Here is a 12,862-nt window from a genome sequence, read left to right as displayed (position 1 = left end):
GCTCTATTTATTTTTATGGATTAGAACTATTATTCTTCTATTTTAATTTATGTTTGGTTCAATTCTAAGGATTATTTTCATTCTTAATCTTATAAATTGGGTGGAACGAGAGTATGACCCTTTTCTACTTGAGTTCTTATGATTCTCGAGAGAGTTATCTCGCTTGAACTATAGCTTGATAACAAATTCCTCTTAAATCGCTAATTACATGAACAAATTAGGGTAATTAGGATTTTCGTGGCACTAAATTAGTTTTCTAAACTTAACCCTCTAATCGGATTTAAGTGACCACGAGAATGGCGGTTAATGAAGGTTAGAGGAGGCTAAATCACTAAGAGATTAGGGTTTAGACATTTATGGTTTTCCGTAGAATGAATCATTAATTGTTAGAATAAGTGTTAAGAAACTTTAATCCGGAAAGATAAAAATCTCCGAAACCTTAACTATTTTCTCACACTGCTTTCACACCAAACTGTTTATTGCTTTCTTTACTTGTTTATTTATTGTTTTATGCGAATTGCCACTCACCAAACCCCTTTTGATTCATGATGATTTGGACTTTTGTGTGGTTTATAATTTCACAAATGAAAGCTCGTTGCAAGTATAGTTTCTAAACCAATAATAGTCTTTTCATACAAAAGATTGTTTGTCACAAGTACAAACCCCTAAAATTTATAGACCGAAGTATTGAACCTCGGGTCTTCTCCCTAGGAATTACAATAAAGTGTTTTGTTATTGGTTATGGAGTATGTTTTGGGGTTTTTGGGATAAGAGGCATGAAAAGTTAATGGCAATGAAAATAAACTAACAACTAGAAAGCTCTTGGCAAAGTTGTGAGAATTAGAAGTCCTATCCTAGTTATCCTCCTCAATTGTGACCACAATTATCCATTGCTACCACTTAGTTAACCTCTAACTATGGAGGAAAGTCAAGTGGATGAATCAACTTGATTCCACAAATCCTAGCCAACTCCCAAGGGAAAGACTAGCTTTAGTGGTATCCAAACCAATTAGCAACTTCTAATTATCAATCAACAAAGGCATTAGATAACTCAAATGTCACTAATTACTCTACCAAAGCCAAGAGGAACAAAATCTACACTAAAATCCAACCAAGCATTTCATCAAACACTTGGAAGGCATAAAAGGAAAACATAGTAAAATTGCATGAAAGTAAATCTACACTACTCAATTGCAAGGAATTAAACAACAACAAATCAAATCAACAATAAAGGAACATGAATCGTAAATTGCATTGAAATGAAAATAGAAGAAACAAAAGTGCATGAACATAAAAGTAGAGAATTACAAGAATTAAAGCTAAACTAGAGAGAAGAGATGTAGAAGAAGAAGAATTGCAAAAGAAAAAGTAAATCAAAGCATGAAATTAACCTAGATCTAAGAATTCCTAATCTAGATCTAACCTACTCCTAATTCTAGAGAGAAGAGAGAGCTTCTCTCTCTAGAAACTAACTAAAAGAATGTTAAAACTAAAATAAAACTAAACTAATGGCTAGATGTCTCATTCCTCTTCAATCCTTGGGTTAAATAGCATTAGAAATGAGTTGGATTGGGCCCACAAGACTTTAGAATTCGCTGGCCACTAATTTGCTTTTAATGAATCACGTGCAAATCGGCACGTGCGCGCCCCTCTAAACGTGATGCAACTATAGAAAATCTTATATCATATTGAAGCCTCGGATGTTAGCTTTCCAACGCAACTAGAACCGCATCATTTGGACCTCTGTAGCTCAAGTTATGGTCGATTAAGTGCGAAGAGGTCGGCTTGACAGCTTTTGCGATTCCTTCATTTCTTCATGAGTTCTCCATTTTTACATGCCTTTCCTTCATTCCCTTGATCCAGTCTTTGCCTCCTAAATCTGAAATCACTTAACAAACACATCAAAGCATCTAATGGAATCAAGGTGAATTAAATTTAGCTATTTTAAGTCCTAAAAGCATGTTTTCACTCTTAAGCACAATTAAAGGAGAAGTTATAAAACCATGCTATTTCATTGAATACATGTGGGAAAAGATGATAAAACCCTCTAAATTCAACACAAGATAAACCCTACAAATGGGGTTTATCAACCTCCCCACACTTAAACCAAGCATGTCCTCATGCTTAAACCAAGAGAGAAAAAAGGGGTATCAACATTTATTCAATGAAGTCTAACTAAATGCAATCTACCTATATGCAACTATCTACATGAATGCAATTACTTGGTAAAAATAAATCAATTTCCAAGAAGCATATATGCACAAGGGCTAAGGACAAGCATGTCTAATCCACAATTGAATTGAGTTATTAAATATTTTTACAAACTTGCATGAAAAGTGATGATCATAGGTGGAAATCATATAATTGAGCATCAAACCCTCACCGGATGTGTTTGCACTCTATCCGCTCAAGTGTTTAGGGTTGATTCACTCAATTCTCCCCTAATCATGGTTTCCAAAATTTGTTTTTCTTCTAACAATCAACATATATTTCATTCATGCATACAAGTATCATGAGGTCTTTTCATTGGTTGTAATGGGGCTAGGGTCAAGGTAGGATGCATATATGGTTAAGTGAGCTTGAAATTTGAATCTTTGATAAGCTTAGACTTCCCACCTAGCCTATGACATCCTATACAATTCAAAAGCTAACCTAACTACCCGTTCTTCACTTTTTCACATGCTCATGCATTTCCTTTTCATTTCGCAACATATATGCATTGATCTTTATTGAACTTTATTTTGGGGCATTTTGTCCCTTTTTTATTTCTTTCTTTTTCTTTGTTTCTTTCTTTTTCTATTTTTTTTTCTTTATTTGTTTTCTTTCTTTTCTTTTCTTTATTTTTTTCTTTCTTTCTTTCATACACAAGAACATCAATGCATAAGGCCTATACATTTAATTAACACATGAGCATGTACCCAATTCCCAAATATAGAAATACAAAACAAAAACACCCTTTTCTCTCAACCAATGTCCCAAATTTCCCACACTTGAATGACATACACACACTAGCCTAAGCTAATCAAAGATCCAAATTCCCAGTATTCTGCCCGCACATTCCAATTGCAGCCTTCTTGTCCTTTCTCAATATGGGCACGGGAAACAGGGGCCTTCGTCTGGTAGGACTCTAGACCTACCAAGGGTTACTGGTTTCCAACCTTCATAACGGGTACCGACTTTTCCAAGCTCAAATCCCTAGAGGAACCCAATACTCATTTTGCTTATTGTTTTTTGCCTTAGGCTTGTAATGTGCTAAAATTAAGAACAAGTGGGTTAATCGTAGGCTCAAAGTTGGCTAACAATGGAAGATAAAAGGTAAGGTTATTTGGGTAAGTGAGTGGTACGCGGAATCGTGATTGCACTTTAATTATGTAAAGTTCATTGCTCTTTCTTTCCTTGGTAATGGCGCCAAAAACATGACGCCAAGACCACGGTTCACAACTCCGTGTAACTGACCAGCAAGTGCACTGGGTCGTCCAAGTAATACCTTACGTGAGTAAGGGTCGAATCCCACGGAGATTGTTGGTATGAAGCAAGCTATGGTCACCTTGTAAATCTCAGTCAGGCGGATATAAAACAGTTATGTGGTTTTCGAATATTAAATAATAGAATAGGGATAGAAATACTTATGTAATTCATTGGTGAGAATTTCAGATAAGCGAATGGAGATGCTTTCGTTCCTCTGAACCTCTGCTTTCCTGCTATCTTCATCCAATCAGTCTTACTCCTTTCCATGGCTGGCTTTATGTGATACATCACCACTGTCAATGGCTACTTTCGGTCATCTCTCGGGAAAATGATCCAATGCCCTGTCACGACACGGCTAATCGTCTGGAGGCATCACCCTTGTCAATGGCTTCATCTTATCCTCTCAGTGAAAATGGTCAACGCACCCTGTCACGGCACGGCTATTCATCTGTCGGTTCTCGATCATGCTGGAATATGATTTACTATCCTTTTGCGTCTGTCACTAACGCCCTGCAATCGCGAGTTTGGAGCTCGTCACAGTCATTCATTCATTGAATTCTACTCAGAATACCACAGACAAGGTTTAGACTTTCCGGATTCTCTTGAATGCCGCCATCATTCTAGCTTACACGACGAAGATTCTGGTTAGGAGATCTAAGAGATACTCATTTAGTCGAAGGTAGAACGGAAGTGGTTGTCAGGCACGCGTTCATAGGGAATGATGATGATTGTCACGTTCATCACATTCAGATTGAAGTACGAATGAATATCTTAGAAGTAAAACAAGATGAATTGAATAGAAAACAGTAGTACTTTGCATTAATCTTTGAGGAACAACAGAGCTCCACACCTTAATCTATGGAGTGTAGAAACTCTACCGTTTGAAAATACATAAGTGATAGGTCCAGGCATGACCGTGTGGCCAGCCCCCATGGTCTAAGAACAATGCGTTCAAAGATGTCTAATACAATAGTAAAAGGTCCTATTTATAATAAACTAGTCACTAGGGTTTACATGAGTAAGTAATTGATGCATAAATTCACTTCCGGGGCCCACTTGGTGTGTGCTTGGGCTGAGCTTTAACTTTCCACGTGTAGAGGTCCTTCTTGGAGTTGAACGCCAGCTTTTGTGCCAGTTTGGGCGTTCAACTCTGGTTTTGGCTCCTTTTCTGGCGCTGGACGCCAGATTTGGGCAGAAAGCTGGCGTTGAATGCCAGTTTGCGTCGTCTATTCTTAGCCAAAGTATGGACTATTATATATTTCTGGAAAGCCCTGGATGTCTAATTTCCAATGCAATTAGAAGCGCGCCATTTCGAATTCTGTAGCTCCAAAAAATCCACTTTGAGTGCAGGGAGGTCAGAATCCAACAGCATCAGCAGTCCTTCTTCAACCTCTGAATCTGATTTTTGCTCAGGGCCCTCAATTTCAGCCAGAAAATACCTGAAATCACAGAAAAACATACAAACTCATAGTAAAGTCCAGAAATGTGAATTTAACATAAAATCTATCAAAAATATCCCTAAAAGTAACTAGATTCTACTAAAAATATACTAAAAACAATGCCAAAAAATGTATAAATTATCCGCTCATCACAACACCAAACTTAAATTGTTGCTTGTCCCCAAGCAATTGAAAATCAAAATAGGATAAAAATAATAGAATATACTATAAATTCCAAACTATCAATGAAACATAGCTCCAATCAGATGAGCGGGACTTGTAGCTTTTTGCCTCTTGAATAGTTTTGGCATCTCACTTTATCCATTGAGGTTCAGAATGATTGGCATCTATAGGAACTCAGAGTTCAGATAGTGTTATTGATTCTCCTAGTTCAGTATGATGATTCTTGAACACAGCTGTTTTATGAGTCTTGGCCGTGGCCCTAAGCACTTTGTTTTCCAGTATTACCACCGGATACATAAATGCCACAGACACATAATTGGGTGAACCTTTTTAGATTATGACTCAGCTTTGCTAAAGTCCCCAATTAGAGGTGTCCAGGGTTCTTAAGCACACTCTTTTTTTGCTTTGGACCTTGACTTTAACCGCTCAGTCTCAAGTTTTCACTTGACACCTACACGCCACAAGCACATGGTTAGGGACAGCTTGGTTTAGCCGCTTAGGCCAGAATTTTATTCTTGTAGGCCCTCCTATCCACTGATGCTCAAAGCCTTGGGATCCTTTTTATTACCCTTGCCTTTTGGTTTTAAGGGTTATTGGCTTTTTTGCTCTTGCCTCTTGGTTTTAAGAGCTTTTGATTTTTTCTGCTTGCTTTTTCTTTCTATTTTTTTTTTTTTGCCTATTTTTTTTTTTGCATGCTTTGTTCTTTGATGCTTTTTCTTGCTTCAAGAATCATTTTTATGATTTTTCAGATTATCAAATAACATGTTTCCTAGTCATCATTCTTTCAAGAGCCAACATATTTAACATTCTTAAACAACAACTTCAAAAGACATATGCACTGTTCAAGCATTCATTCAGAAAACAAGAAGCATTGTCACCTCATCAATATAATTAGGCTAATTCAAGGATAAATTCAAAACACATGTACTTCTTGTTCTTTTGAATTAAAACATTTTTCATTTAAGAGAGGTGATGGATATATAGGACATTCATAACTTTAAGACATAGTTACTAACTACTAATGATCATGTAATGAAGACACAAACATAGATAAGCACTTAACATAGAAAACAAAAAATAGAAGAAATAAGAGCAAGGAATGAATCCACCTTAGTGATGGTGGCGTTTCCTTCTTGAGGGGCCAATGACGTCCTTGAGCTCTTCTATGTCTCTTCTTTGTCTTTGTTGCTCCTCCCTCATTGCTTTTTGATCTTCTCTTATTTCATGAAGGATGATGGAGTGCTCTTGATGTTCCACCCTTAGTTGTTTCTAATAATTGTGTGGAAGAAAATGTATCCCCTGAGGTATCTCAGGGATCTCTTGATTTGCAGTCAAATGTTCTACCACTGAGCTATAGACCCTTGATGGAAGCTTTTGTCTTCCCTTTCCTCTTTCTAGAGGTTTCTCTGGCCTTAGGTGCCATCAATGGTAATGGAAAAACAAAAAGCTTATGCTTTTACCACACCAAACTTATAATGTTGCTCGCCCTCGAGCAAAAGAAGAAAGAATAGAGGAAGAAGAAGAAGATATGGAGGAGATGGAGGGATGTGTGTATTCGGCCATATGGGTGGGATTGGGTGGGAAAGAGATATTGAATTTTGTAGGTAAGTGGGATGCATGGATGTGAGTGGTGAATGGAAAACAAAAGGGATGGTCATGAATGGAGAGAGAGGGTAAGGTAGGTGGGGATCCTGTGGGGTTCACAGATCCTGAGATGATCCTGTGGTGTCCTACAGATCTTAAGGTGATCCTGTGGTGTCCACAGATCCGGAGGTGTCAAGGATTTACATCCCTGCACCCATTAGGCATGTAAAATGCCCTTGCACACAACTCTGGGCGTTCAGCGCCAGGTTGGTGCCCATTTTGGGCGTTCAACGCCCATTTGTTGCCATTTTTAGCGTTGAACGCCAGAACCATGCTTGTTCTGGGCATTCAGCGCCAGAATGCTGCCCATTTTGGGCGTTCAGCGCCAGAACCATGCTCTGTTCTGGCGTTGAACGCCAGGCAGATGCTCCTCCAGGGTGTGATTTTTCTTCTGCTGTTTTTGATTCCGTTTTCAATTTTTATATTCATTTTGTGACTCCTCATGATCATGAACCTATAAATACATATAACTAAGAAAAATATAGTTAGATAAATAAAAATTGGGTTGCCTCCCAACAAGCGCTTCTTTAATGTCAATAGCTTGACAGTGGGCTCTCATGGAGCCTTACAGATGTTCAGAGCATTGTTGAAACTCTCCAACACCAAACTTAGAGTTTGGATATGAGAGTTCAACACCAAACTTAGAGTTTGGTTGTGGCCTCCCAACACCAAACTTAGAGTTTGACTGTGGGGGCTCTGGTTGACTCTGCTTTGAGAGAAGCTTTTTCTGCTTCCTCCCCATGGATGCAGAGAGAGATCCTTGAGTTGTAAACACAAGGTTGTCCTCATTTATTTGAAGGATCAATTCTCCTCTGTCCACATCAATCACAGCTCTTGCTGTGGCTAGGAAATGTCTTCCTAGGATGATGGAATCATCCTCTTCCTTTCCAGTATCCAATACTATGAAATCAGCAGGGATGTAAAGGCCTTCAACCTTTACTAACACGTCCTCTACTTGTCCATAGGCCTGTTTTCTTGAATTGTCTGCCATCTCTAATGAGATTTTAGCAGCTTGCACCCCATAGATTCCCAGTTTCTTTATTACAGAGAGGGGCATGAGGTTTATTCCTGAACCAAGGTCACATAGGGCCCCAAAGATCATGGTGCCTATGGTACAGGGTATTATGAACTTTCCAGGATCCTGTCTCTTCTGAGGCAATGTCAGTTGATCCAGATCACTTAGTTCATTGATGAACAAGGGAGGTTCAACTTCCCAAGTATCAATGCCAAATAATTTGGCATTCAGCTTCATGATTGTACCAAGGAACTTGGCAGCTTGCTCTTCAGTAATATTCTCATTCTCTTCAGAAGAGGAATACTCATCAGAGCTCATGAAGGGCATAAGGAGGTTCAATGGAATCTCTATGGTCTCTAGATGAGCCTCAGAGTCCTTTGGTTCCTCAGAGGGAAGCTCCTTATTGGTCACTGGACGTCCCAGGAGGTCTTCCTCCTTGGGATTCACGTCCTCCACTCCTTCTTTGGGTTCGGCCATGGTGCTTATGTCAATGGCCTTGCACTCTCCTTTTGGATTCTCTTCTGTATTGCTTGGGAGAGTACTAGGAGGGATTTCAGTGATCCTTTTACTCAGCTGGCCCACTTGTGCTTCCAGATTTCTAATGGAAGACCTTGTTTCATTCATGAAACTTACAGTGGCCTTAGATAGATCAGAGACTAAGTTTGCTAAGCTAGATGGATTCTGCTCAGAATTCTCTGTCTGTTGTTGAGTGGATGATGGAAAAGGCTTGCTATTGCTAAACCTGTTTCTTCCACCATTATTAAAGCCTTGTTGAGGATTTTGATCCTTCCATGAGAGATTTGGATGATTTCTCCATGATGAGTTATAGATGTTTCCATAAGGTTCACCTAAGTAATTCACCTCTGCTATTGCAGGGTTCTCAGGATCATAAGCTTCTTCTTCATAAGAAGCCTCTTGAGTACTGTTGGATGCAGCTTGCATTCCATTCAGACTTTGAGAAATCATATTGACTTGCTGAGTCAATATTTTGTTCTGAGCCAATATGGCATTCAGAGTATCAATCTCAAGAACTCCCTTCTTCATAGGCGTCTCATTACTCATAGGATTCCTTTCAGAAGTGTACATGAACTGGTTATTTGCAACCATGTCAATGAGTTCTTGAGCTTCTGCAGGCGTTTTCTTTAGGTGAATGGATCCACCTGCAGAGGTATCCAATGACATCTTAGATAACTCAGACAGACCATCATAGAATATATCCAGGATGGTCCATTCTGAAAGCATGTCAGAAGGACACTTTTTGGTCAACTGTTTGTATCTTTCCCAAGCTTCATAGAGGGATTCACCTTCTTTCTGTCTGAAGGTTTGAACATCCGCTCTAAGCTTGCTCAGCTTTTGAGGAGGAAAGAACTTGGCTAAGAAAGCCGTGACCAGCTTATCCCAAGAGTTCAGGCTATCTTTAGGTTGAGAATCCAACCATATTCTAGCTCCGTCTCTTACAGCAAATGGGAAAAGCATGAGCTTGTAGACTTTAGGATCTACTCCATTAGTCTTAACAGTATCACAGATCTGCAAGAATTCAGTTAAGAACTGAAAAGGATCTTCAGATGGAAGTCCATGAAACTTGCAGTTCTGCTGCATCAGAGAAACTAGCTGAGGTTTCAGCTCAAAATTGTTTGCTCCAACGGCAGGAATGGAGATGCTTCTTCCATGTAAATTGGAATTAGGTGCAGTAAAGTCACCAAGCATCTTCCTTACATTATTATTATTTTCGGCTGCCATCTCCTTTTCCTGTTCGAAAATTTCTGAAAGGTTATCTCTGGATTGTTGTAATTTAGCTTCTCTTAATTTTCTCTTCAGAGTCCTTTCTGGTTCTGGATCTGCCTCAACAAGAATATTCTTGTCCTTGCTCCTGCTCATATGACAAAGAAGAGGGCACAGAAAAAATAATAATAATAGAGACCCTTTATACCACAGTATAGGGATCCCTTTGTGAGTGGAAGAAAAGAGGGGGAGATAAAGAATGTAATGTAATGGAAGAAACACAACTGTGAGGAGGGTTGAGATGTGAGATGAGATGTTAGTAAATGAATAAATAAATAGAATAAGATGGGAGAGGGAGAATTTTCGAAAAATATTTTTGAAAAAGAGTTAGTGAATTTCGAAAATGGTTTTTGAAAAAGGTTAGTAATTTTTGAAAAATTTTGAAATCAAAAATAAAAATAATTAGTTAATTAAAAAGAAATTTTTGAAAAAAGGGGGAAGATATTTTCGAAAATTAGAGAGAGAGAGTTAGTTAGGTAGTTTTGAAAAAGTTAAGAAACAAACAAAAGATTAGTTAGTTAGTTGAAACAAATTTTGAAAAGATAAGAAGTTAGGAGGTTAGAAAAGATATTTTGAAATTAGATTTTTGAAAAAGATAAGATGAGAAGATATTTTTGAAAAGATATGATAGAAATTAGTTTTGAAAAAGATTTGATTTTTAAAATCTCAATTAATGACTTGATTCATAAGAAATCACAAGATATGATTCTAGAACTTAAAGTTTGAATCTTTCTTAACAAGCAAGTAACAAACTTCAAATTTTTGAATCAAAACATTAATTGATTATGTTATTTTCGAAAATTTGATATAAAAATAAGAAAAAGATTTTTGAAAAATATCTTTGGAATTTTCGAAAATAACCAAGAATTTTGAAAAAAATTTGATTTTTGAAAAAGATTTTGAAAAAGATAAGATTTTCAAATTGAAATTTTGATTTGACTCATAACAAAACAACTTGATTTTAAAAATTTTTGAAAAAGTCAATCCAAATTTTCGAATTTGATGAGAGAAAAAGGGAAAGATATTTTTTTTATTTTTTGAATTTTTATGATGAGAGAGAAAAAACAAGAAAAATGATGCAATGCATGAGAATTTTAGATCAAAACATGTGATGCATGCAAGAATGCTATGAATGTCAAGATGAACACCAAGAACACTATGAATGTCAAGATGAACATCATAGACACAATTTTGAAAAATTTTTAATGCAAAGAAAACATGCAAGACACCAAACTTAGAATTCTTTAATGCTTACGCATTAAGAATTCAAGAATGCATATGAAAAACAATAAAAGATACAAAACAAAAAATCATCAAGATCAAACAAGAAGACTTACCAAGAACAACTTGAAGATCATGAAGAACACTATGAATGCATGAGAATTTTCGAAAAATGCAGGATGCACATGCAATTGACACCAAACTTATAACATGACTCAAGACTCAAACAAGAACACAAAAATGTTTTTGATTTTTTTTTTATGATTTTCTAAATTTTTTTGGATTTTTCGAAAATTAATAGAAAAAGAAAAATATAAGGATTCCAAAATTTTTAATATGAATTCCAGGAATCTTGCATTCTTAGTCTAAAGCTTCAGTCCAGAAATTAGACATGGCTCACTAGCAAGCCAAGCTTTCAAAGAAAGCTCCAGTCCAAAACATTAGACATGGCCAATGGCCAGCCAAGCTTCAGCAAGTAATTCAGACATGACACGCCTGACATACTCATTCCCAAAGGAATTAGACATGGCTTTACAGCCAGCCGGCTTCAACATGCTTCATGAAACACTAGAATTCATTCTTAAAAATTTTGAATAAAATTTTTGAAAACATTTTTATATTATTTTCGAAAACAGATGAGAAAATTTTAGAAATATTTTTTTGAAAAATTTTTGAAAATAAAATAAAAGGAAAATTACCTAATCTGAGCAACAAGATGAACCGTTAGTTGTCCAAACTCGAACAATCCCCGGCAACGGCGCCAAAAACTTGGTACGCGGAATCGTGATTACACTTTAATTATGTAAAGTTCATTGCTCTTTCTTTCCCTGGTAATGGCGCCAAAAACATGATGCCAAGACCACGGTTCACAACTCCGTGTAACTGACCAGCAAGTGCACTGGGTCGTCCAAGTAATACCTTACGTGAGTAAGGGTCGAATCCTACGGAGATTGTTGGTATGAAGCAAGCTATGGTCACCTTGTAAATCTTAGTCAGGCGGATATAAAACAGTTATGTGATTTTCGAATATTAAATAATAGAATAGGGATAGAAATACTTATGTAATTCATTAGTGAGAATTTCAGATAAGCGAATGGAGATGCTTTCGTTCCTCTGAACCTCTGCTTTCCTGCTATCTTCATCCAATCAGTCTTACTCCTTTCCATGGCTGGCTTTATGTGATACATCACCACTGTCAATGGCTACTTTTGGTCATCTCTTGGGAAAATGATCCAATGCCCTGTCACGGCACGGCTAATTGTCTGGAGGCATCACCCTTGTCAATGGCTTCATCTTATCCTCTCAGTGAAAATGGTCAACGCACCCTGTCACGGCACGGCTATTCATCTGTCGCAATAAGTTCTTACCAATAACCACGTCCACTGAATAGAAACAGCCCATACAATACAAAATGAGCACCTAGGAAAAAAAGGCCATATGGCAGTCCCTGTATCTTATCTGGCTCTTTAGTAAGTTAGTGAGGAAAGAGTTTCATCTGATCGCTACTGATGAGTAAATGCCGTTGAAGGTAATCCTTTCCTTCTTCTATCTGAGGATATACCATTGAAAAGATAAGATTCTACTTGATCCGTGAACTGACTATTGCTATTGCGGAATGAGCTTCCCTCCTTTCTTCTTTCTTTATACTTAAGTATGCCCTGAAGACAGAATGAACGGATCGAAGACCTATTCTGATCTCCAAATTCACCTATCTCTGCCTTATTCAACTCAGAACTCAAAACAGGTCTTTGGCTTCCTACGCTCTCCTTCAACTAAGAGTGATAGGAAGTGATGCCTAGCTCGACCGAAAGCTAAGGGTTCCCTTTCTACAGCTTATTCCAAGCTCCAAAATACAAGTCATTTTTTTTTGAACACAAGAGAAGATCAATTTCCATTTCTATAAAATGGGATATGATATATAAAAAAAATACAACCAAAAAGCAGTAAGCCTTCCTTCCAACAAGGGTCGGTTTTGGAATGCTTACGGATATGGATGATAGTCGGGATCCCAGGTAGGAGAGCCAGCCAGGCCAGGAGAAAGAGGTAGTCTTTGACTACCCTTCTTTTGGGAGTCGAGTCCTGTTGAGTAGGCCAGGCAGTTCTTAAGATC

General features: G+C 37.6%; 1 non-coding gene across 1 annotated transcript; it reads left to right on the top strand.

Moving 5' to 3' along the window:
- Window positions 1–8,985: 8,985 nt before the first annotated feature.
- Window positions 8,986–9,093, top strand: LOC148552901 (small nucleolar RNA R71). The gene has a single exon (XR_015893644.1). It is a non-coding gene; the product is annotated as a small nucleolar RNA R71 (small nucleolar RNA).
- The last annotated feature ends 3,769 nt before the right edge of the window (window positions 9,094–12,862 follow it).

This window comes from Arachis ipaensis, chromosome B7 (assembly GCF_059453495.1).
Source record: "Arachis ipaensis isolate K30076 ecotype BB chromosome B7, ASM5945349v1, whole genome shotgun sequence".
Classification (NCBI taxonomy): domain Eukaryota; kingdom Viridiplantae; phylum Streptophyta; class Magnoliopsida; order Fabales; family Fabaceae; genus Arachis; species Arachis ipaensis.
Note: the sequence above shows the minus strand (reverse complement) of the source record. Positions and strands in the feature narration are given on the sequence as shown.